This window comes from Trifolium pratense, linkage group LG3 (assembly GCF_020283565.1).
Source record: "Trifolium pratense cultivar HEN17-A07 linkage group LG3, ARS_RC_1.1, whole genome shotgun sequence".
Classification (NCBI taxonomy): Eukaryota; Viridiplantae; Streptophyta; class Magnoliopsida; order Fabales; family Fabaceae; genus Trifolium; species Trifolium pratense.
In genome coordinates, this window is record NC_060061.1 from 28005315 (window position 1) to 28015461 (window position 10147).

Here is a 10147-nt window from a genome sequence, read left to right on the forward strand (position 1 = left end):
ATTATTTTTCTATTTTATTTTATAATTTTATTAATAAAAAAAAGTTACATAGTGATTTATACCAAACATAATATTACAATAGGGGGTATTGATAAAAAATTAATCTACATGGAGGTATTAAGCAAAAAACAACACGGGGCGAGACATACATTTGTAGATTTTATTATATAAAAAATACGATAAATATCAATTGAAAGTAAGGAAAGTAACAATTATTTTATATATAAAAAAAGAAAGAATTAAAAGTAATAATATCATGTATTACTTTGTTTTTATTTTCCAAACATCACTGTAAGATAAACAAATAGATAAATTTTTTAAAATTTGCACCATTAACAAATGAGATATGCATAAAAAAAATGATATAAATTTTTTTTGTGTCAAGCAAATGACAAATAATTCTACTGTTCATTACACAAATGTGAAATTTTTTCACACGGGGACATGGGCTAAAATACTCCAGAAGAAAACAAATGTCTAAAGGAGAGAGATGACGATTAAGAACTAATATATATTAACCGTTAGATTAGTTTTTGCTTAATGACATTTTTTATGAAAATAAAAGAACAAATATACGAACATGTGGGTTGGGAACGGGGAGTGGAGCATCACTCTCCGTTCTACCATTTCTCCTTAAAATCTCCAAAATTTGGATCATTTATCATATTTAAATAAATTATTACATTAAATATAAAATTAATTTTACAAATAATTAAAAAAACCAAAAAATATTGAAAATTTAATAATCCATATTTTTCATGTGTCAAAAAAATATCTATATTTTTTATTGAATATTAACCCGTGCATTTGCACGGGTAAATTAATGCACATGAATATAACACACATATTCCAATTTTTTTAAATAATAATAAAATATTAATTATATTTTGTGACTCTATATAATTATAAAATTATGAAAATATATAATATATATATATATATATATATATATATATATATATATATATATATATATATATATATATATATATTTACTCTTCATTAAACTAATTTACTTATTTTTAATATTCTCCTCTCTCATAATAAATAAGGGTAAAAGTGAAATTAAACATTTAAAACATGTGAAAATTGATCAAAGTTTCTTATAAAAATGACCAATTTTTTTTTTTGTATTAGAATTATTTGAATTGAATATTTCTTTTTTAAATAGAAAAATTAATGTGATGTATTTTTTCTGACGCAATTATAATGTCATCTATTAGAATATTAAGAATAAAAAAATATTGTTGACATTTTTTAACCGAAGCAAAAATCTAAACATTGAAGAATATTGTTCAAAATACAGTAATTTATAAGAATAAAATATTTCTATATATATTTATAATTGAGCATTCATTATTAAAGGAAACTCTTAAATCTATATTAAAAAACATAAAAGTTCTAGTTAAATGACACGTAGGCTGTGAAAGCGTCATTGAATGACATGTAGGATGATTTTTTGAGGAGTTTTGAGAGACTGCCACATATGAATTTTATCATGAGAGAGAAACTCCTAAATATATAAATAATAGATTTGTTGATGTTAATTTTTGTTATCTTGATGGTTGATTGAATCTAATAAATAATTTATAAAAATTAAACTGCACACAAAAATTTAAAATTTAATCTTATAAAATTTTATATATATATATATATATATATATATATATATATATATATATTTAACGTAATAGGCAAAGGCAAAAAGTTATATAAAACAAATTAATCACATGTAACAAAATATAAACGTAGGCAAAACAATTATATGACAAAATTGTATAATCGATGCAACAGATTGAAAATTGCGTGGAAATAAGAAATATCAACGAATCCCAAAAAAAAAAATTGGAAACAAATTATATATGTTTGTGTGAGTGAATAATAATTAACGTAAGCAAAAACCTAAACAAATGACAAGTTCTCTTTTTATAATAAAAAAGTAGCAAGTCTTTTTTTTTTACACAAAAAAATAGCAAGTCTTTTTTTTGACAAAAAAAATAGCAAGTTAGCAACATTAAAAATGCAAGTAAGGATGATTTTGGTATTTAAAAATAAATATAAGGATAATTTTGTCAACATAATTAAAATTGTAATAACATTTAATGCCTCCTCTCCAAATCCCCCTAATTTGGGGGAAAACAAAAAGTGGTCTAAAATATGTTTTGAATCCCTCCCCTCCTAAAAAATTGAATCAAACATAAAAAATTGAAAATATCACCTCACCTTCCCTTCGCTCCCCTCCCCTCCAAAACTCCAGAACCAAACGGACTCTAAATGGCTGGGAAGGTTAGTGGTGAGTTAATAAATAGAGTGAGTGTATTTTTCCAAAAAATCAATTAACAAACTCCTTTAATAAAAAAAACAAACTCCTTTTAGAATCCTTCACTGGAAAACCCCTCAAATCCTTCTCTTCACTGCAAATCCGAAATCCATTCGTCACTGGAAACCCTAATTTCATATGTATGTATAATAATTTGAACCCTAAATTTTAATTTTTTTGTTATGATATTCAATTTTTGTACATGTTGCTATTTATGTTGTTATTATTATAAAACCAAAAGTCTCTCTATTTCTTTCTTTTATGATATAATTTGTGAATCGAACGTGTATCTCCATTGTCAATGAGATAAACAAACTTTTATCCCTCTAGTCGGTAATTTATAAGATAAATGACTACTCCCTCTAGTCTTTTATATATATATATATATATATATAAAAGCAACTTTTTAACTTTTTAGATTCATTGAATAATTGATGTATCTGGTCATTTTTTTGGTCCAGATACACCAATTATTGAATGAATCTAAAAAGTAAAAAGTTGCTTATATATGAGACTAGAGGGAGTACTAGTGAAATTCGTATTGTTATATTGTTGTTCATAAGTATAACTGGTCCACCTCAAGTGGTCCATATTAGAATTTTTCCTGTGTATATAATATGACTCTTTAGTTTGATGATCAATTAGTCACGATTGTATAGGAGTATAGTATTGCTTTGAGTTTGACTATTTATTTGTCACTTGGTTCTGAAAATAGTATTGTTATTGCATATTGTATTTCCTAAAATTTGGAATTAATATGCTGGTCTTTAAAGTTGTTACTTTTCCTTTTCTTCACTGATATAAAAGCAGGGGCAGAGAGTAAGCCTTTTTCTTTTGACAACTTTGTTGTTTTCAATTTTGTGCTGCAAGTCTTTATTGAAGCCATGTGTAGTATTGTTGATGGAAGTTACTATCTATGACAATTAAGCCTTTTTCCAATGTGTAGGCTGTAATTTTGTGTTGCAAGTCTTCATTGAATACTTAGAAACCATGTGAAGTATTGTTGATGAATATACTCTCTATGACAATTAAGCCTTTTTTTGCAATGTGCACAGGCTGCTCTAGTAGAGAAAAGAACTCAATGAAAGGTATTGATGAGGTACACCTAAGAGAGTTGAATTGAAAAATTGGCCACCTATAAAAATGGTTTGATCACAAATTAATTTGTTTTAAAAGATGCATCTATTTCCTTTGCGTTTCTATTGATTTTTGTTTGGTTTTTAGTGTTTCTATTTGTGTGGAATTATTAATGACGTGTGAACCATGCTGAACTTGCAGCGGCCTTTATTTTTCTACAATTTGTACCTCAAGAAGACATTGCGTATTCAACCTAACCTTGATATTGCATGGTCAAACTTGCTGGTCTGTTCATGGAATCTGGTGATTTCAACAGATCCCTTTCAGTATAACAAGGTTTGTCTGTTTCATATTCACGTGCTTGAATGAACTTTATATCGGAGCCTTTTATAAATTAGACTGTCCAAACCGCTGTTCAAAATAAAATAAAATTGTCCACTTAACTTTTATGTATTTACCTCTGATATTTTGTTTTCTTATTATTGTTAACAAGCTTATTAATGTTCACCTTTACCTTTAGAACTCATGAAGTACGATATAACTAGGATTTATTTAGTCTCTTTATCTTTCTATACAGTACAATTTTATCATTAAATATTCTCGTTTGACATTTTTTAAAAATATATTCAGGAAGCTATTAAACTCAATACTTTCTTCCCTTATGCATACAAGGTAAGGTGTTAAGAATATAATTCGTTGGATGCAAATAGAACTCTGATTGGCATTGATTGATCCTTGAAAGTTTATATTTTTTTCCTTCACTAGGATTTAGGGATGCCTCAAGAAGCTATTGCATGATATCAACAAGTGTGATTGGGAAATTGATTACAAAGGCCATTTTGTGCATAAGGGAAACTGACACGAACATGTAAGTTTACCTAGGTAGTCTTGTTCCGAGTATAGTCGATTTCGTTTAATTTGAATTTTTTTAATGAATAAAAGGGGCAAAGCCCCCATGTTTATTTTGAATTATTATTGTTTGTAGGTAGCTATTACAAATATTAACTTTTCTTGTCATAAGCTTCGGACTCTAGAAGGTTGTCCCTCCTTGTGCAGGTTACCACTTCCTCTATGGGTGCTTGATGAGATTCATACATATCCGGATTTAACACTTCCTCTATGGGTGCTTGGTGATATTCTTCATGTGCTGCATGGACGTTCTCCCATTTAAGCATATGCAGATTTTATGCCTTTTTATTGCCGTTATCATTACAGTAAGGTTCTATTGATGATTTAGGGATGCTTCATCCAATGAAGATTCAATTTTCCAACTATATATTGTTATCGAATGGTTTATATAACTCTCTTCATTTTGCAGGGAGTGCAGATTGGCATGGTTCTGGTGGTGAACTAAGATATACTGTTCATTTTGTAAAAAATTGTTAGTTTGCATATTCAAAAATGTTAAATATCTTTGGTTATCATATTTAAAGCTTTTAGAATGAAATTATTATTTAACAATACAGATTGTATGTGTATGTGATTTGTATCTTGTGTATTTTATTTTATTCTGAGGAAAAAGGAATAACTATAACTTATTACTGTAACTCTGTTCACTTTGCAGGGAGTGCAGATTGGCATGGGTCTTGGTGGTGAACTAAATTTGGCTTGGTCTCGTGAAGTGAGGTTTAGTGCTATGATAAGGTTGGTTTAAAACTCAGTTTTTTTTTTTTTTGTTATAAAAGGTTTTAGCTATTAGTTTGTGTGGTTTCCGACGCAATTTGGCTTATTGTTTTTAACTATAATTTGGGGATTATTTGGTACAGTTTTGTCTTATTGTAGTCTAAGTTTGGTTTTGGGTGTTCTCTCTATTGATTTGGTTATTGGTACTTCTATGTTGGTTCCGCTATTTGTCTTACACTGATAGGTTACTTCTCACTTTGTTAATCAAATTGTTCTTATGGCTAATTTTGTTGATGCTCCTTTGGTTGTTTTTCTCCCTATTGGTTTTAGTATTGGTCATGCATATCCACATGAGACAACTTCGCAAGTGTTTAATCTTGCTGAGCAATTTCAAAGGTTTCTCGTCACTCTGCCGCATGTCACGCCTATCTCCTCTATTAAAAGGTTTGACCTCTTCTAACTTTACAAGCACATCTTCTTCCGCATGTCATATGATCATAAGATCTTTCAAGTAAGAGGGATTTTAAAATGACAGGGTGAGAGGATTAAATGGTAACCCTTAGATTAAATAAACGCTTCAGATTTTATTCTGTGTTAAAACAACAACACGTGACCTCACTTTTGTTCCTTCGTCTCTTTCGTTTCTCAGTGAAAGACGTTCTCTTTCAATTTTCTCACCTTATCATTCTCTCAAAGATAATAAATCCATCATAGTTTACTCTCTTTCAGATGGCTTCACTCTTCTAGGAAGATTTGAAACTCTCTTCTTTGCCGTTTTCTTTCAGAAATCGCTCCAGATCTCAATCTTCTCTACAGATCTGATCGATGAGTGTCAATTTCTTTGTTTCTCTTCACAATTTGTATGTATGGATGTGGTGGTTGATTATAGGCATGAGAGGTGAGAATCGATGATTCATTGTGAAATAATTTCAATTTTCAACGACACCGTCTAGAGCTCAGGTAAAGAAAAACCTCTAGGATCGTAAGAACCTATGACCTGGTGCGAGAACCTGACTACAGACAAATCAAAAAAGGAACCTACATGGGTTCTAAGCTCGTTTGGCCTTCACGAGCTCGTAGGATCGTAAGAACCTAAGACCCGGTGCGAGAACCTGACTACATTGCAAACTAGTGCTGAGAACAGGTAGTCTGCAGAACCGGAAAAAAACCGTTTGAAACCGTTGCGAACCGTCCTGAATCGATGAACCGGGGGCGGTTTTAAAAAACCGGTTGGTTCGGAATCTTTTGAAATTAAAAAAAAAAAATCCATTGTATTTAACGTTTTTTTTCTTCGCTGTAACCCTAATCTTTTGCTTTTCTGAGAGTGTGAAACGGTGGAAGGAAGTGAAAGTGTGAAACCAAACCTATCTCATCGCAAAACCACCACCGATCTTGCCGATCTCTTCGCTGCTTCAGTCTCTGCCACCACCTATCTTCTTCTTCTTCTTCTTCTTCTTCTCCGCACAAACCTATCTTCTTCATTGTTGTTGTTGCGTCCACTGGTAAGGATTGAGCGCCTGAACCTTTCTTCTTCTTCGTTATTGTTATTGCTCAATACTGATTTTGCAATTATAGTTCTGTTTAAGTTTTACTTCCTTCTTCTTGCTTATAATTTCAATCAAACACATCTATTTCAACTCTTCTGAAGGTATAATGAGATCTACCAAAATAAATAAATTAAAATCATCCAACGGAATAACCAAAAGCTGCTTTTTTTCTTCTTATATTAGATGGTGGAATGAAACAAATTTATCCTATTGTTATGTTTCGGTTTCTTAATTTGTTTCATATATTGCATGTCATATGAAGAACTAAGGTTTTGTTCAATTTTTATGGGTTTCATCTTTATATTATTTGCTTTAGGAAATCTTGTTTCAACACAGTTTTCAGTTTAATATTTTTCGGAAACAAATTGATTGGAACAAGAATAAGTGCTTCATGTAAATTCAGATTGGAAAAGGGTTCTTTTTTTCTTATATTACAGTGAAAAAAATAAATTGTTTTAGTTTCTAATTTGTGCTTTGTTTGTTTTAGGTTTTTAAAGTTTCTATTTTGTTAGTTTGTTTATAAGCTGTGAAGTAGAATAATTATTTTGAACCAATTTTACTAATTTGTTGCTTTGTTTACCAATTTAAAGTTTATTTTCTATTTCAGAAAATTATGTCGACATCAGCATCAACTTCTGTTGCTCAATCTTCACAAGCAGCTCCTCCAACACAAGCTGATGACTCTATGCAATCATGTCGACAAAAGTCAGACCCTGCTTGGTGATGTAAAAATTTGCAAAACAGTGGATGCAGATACCAGATTTAGGATGCTCGAGAGTTTGAATGAAACTTCAACAAAGAAGAAGAGAGCTGCAGAGACATTTGATGATGAACATCCTTTTGGTCCTAATGTTGTGGAATTGGCCGATGATGACACTAGTGAAATACCACGTCCAGCAGTGCATGCGTCATCCTCCTCTCGACCACCAAAGAGAGCAGCTACATCTCAAGAGGTGGGTAATTTCTTTGCTCCAAGAACTACCCCTGGTGCGCTACCAACAATTAAGAGTGTGCTTGCATGTAAAAAAGTTGTGCATGAAGTTGATATTGCTATTGCAACTTTTTTCTTTGAAAATTACATCCCTATGAATGCTTTGAATTCGAGGTCTTATCGGCGAATGCTTGATGCAGTTGCTTTTACTGGGTCTGGATATAAAGGGCCAAATTATCATGCTATGAGAACTAGATTATTATCTGATATGAAAAAAAAATGTGCAGTTGATAGTTGTCGTAGTCAATGGGTAGAAACAGGATGTACAATCATGGCAGATGGGTGGCAAGATCAAAAAAATAGGCAATTGATTAACTTTCTAGTTTATTGTCCTATGGGAATTAGTTTTATAAGATTCGTCGATGCTTAAGATATTATTAAAGATATAACCAATCCTTGTAATCTGTTTGTTGAATTGGCTGAATTTGTTGGTCCTAAAAATGTTGTGCATTTTGTAACGGATAATGCCGCTAATTATAAAGCAGCAGGAAGAATGCTACATGATAAATATCCTCATATCTACTGGTCACCATGTGCTGCGCATTGTCTAAACTTGGTTTTAGGTGACATAGGAAAAATGGAACTTATCCAAAGTCTAGCAAAACGTGCATTATTAATTACAAAGTTTGTTTACAATCATGAGTTTTTGTTAGCTTTTTTGAGGAAGAGGGAAGGATGGACAGAAATTATACGTCCTGGTCCTACTCGTTTTGCCACAACCTTTATTGCATTGAAGAGTCTTCACAAACACCAACATGATCTTACAGCTTTGGTAACTAGCAAAACTTTTGTTGAGTCTAGATACTATAGAGACCCAAAAGCTAGGGATTTCATTGTTGTTATCCTAGATTCTAGATTTTGGAATGATGTTGAGATTATTGTTAAAATTGTTGCACCACTAGTATGTTTGTTAAGGATTGTTGATGGTGTTGATAGACCATCACTTGGTTATGTGTATGATGACATGTTTGGAGCAAAGAAAGCTATTAAGAGCATTTTCATGAACAAAAAATCCTTGTACATACCTTATACAAGGATTATCAAGCAAAGGTGGGATAAACATCTCCGTCAACAACTACATGCTGTTGCTTATGTTTTAAACCCATCATTCTATTATGATAGGAAGAACTTGTCCCAAAAACCCGAGGTTATGGCAGGATTTCTTGAAGTGTTGACTACACAAGTTGATGGTAATCGGACCAAACTCTTGAATGAAACCAATCTTTATCGTGGAAAGCTTGGTGAGTTTGGCAAACAATTGGCTCTTGATTCTATTAAGCATATGCGTCCCGGTAAGTATAATTGATATAATGTTTTTAAAATTGTGCATCTTTACCTTTAACTACATATTGATCATGATTTCAATTTTGTTATGATTTTGATAGATATGTGGTGGAATACTTTTGGACATAGTGTGCCAAATGTGCAAAAATGGGCAATTAAGATACTTAGTCAAACTGCTTCATCATCGAGTTGTGAAAGGAATTGGAGTGTCTTTGAAAGAATACATACAAAAAAGAGGAATAGATTGGAGCATCAAAGATTGAATGATCTTGTGTTTTTGCATTACAACTTGCGTTTAAAAAATAGGTATGCAATTATTTTTAATTTTTACCTTCAATATTCTACGTTTCATTATTTATTATCCTTTTTACATTGAATAATCTTTGTCTTTTGTTAGAACCTTCAACAAGATGGGAGCATATGATCCTATAGACTATGAGAGAATAGATGACATTGAATTTTGGATCATGGACGAAGATACAAATTCTACCCCCATTCTTGATTCCAATGTGATAGAAAGTATGCTTTACAATGAGGAATCAATTCCCATAATTGGTACTGACAATGAGGAAGGTGAGAGTGAAATTATTACTTATGTGCATTGAGTTGTATACTTGTATTGTGGTATTTAGTTTATGAAAATGCTATACTTAATTGTTTACTTTATTTTTAGGCGAATTGGCACCCACGGCCCGCCATTGGACTTCAAGAGGGGGGACTTAATTTGGATTCATTTCCACAAGAAGATGTGAATAGTTATAATGGTGTTGATGATGATGGTTTCCATCAATTTAATGATTGATCATTCGATGCATGGACTTTGAGTTTGAACTTGAATAGGGGAGACTTGAAGAGGGGAGACTTTGAGTTTGAACTTGAATAGGGGAGACTTAATTTGATATTTTGATGTTTGAATTTATATTATGAATTTATGTTTTGGTATGAATTATGTATAAGTATTATGAATTTGGACTTTGTATAAGTATTACTCCCTCCGTTCCAAATTGTAAGGGAAAATAAAAAAATCACACTTATTATGAAAAAGTAAAACATGAGAATTTGAAATATGTTTTTGTGGGTTTTCCTTGGAATAAGTTGCATAAGAAGATGTAAAAACAATTTTTATTGGTTGTTATTTATTGAGAAAATGAGAGAGGGAAAAAATTAAATTCAATTTGCATTTAATTTTATGAAAATAAGAAAGAAAAAAAACATTCTTGAAAATGATTTTTTCTCTTATAATTTGGGACAAAAAAATGGGTTTTTTTCCCCTTATAATTTGGGGGACAGAGGGAGTATTAAGTA

General features: G+C 31.0%; 1 pseudogene; it reads left to right on the top strand.

Moving 5' to 3' along the window:
* The first annotated feature begins 2330 nt into the window (after window positions 1-2330).
* Window positions 2331-9909, top strand: LOC123916623 (annotated as a pseudogene).
* Window positions 9910-10147: the final 238 nt, after the last annotated feature.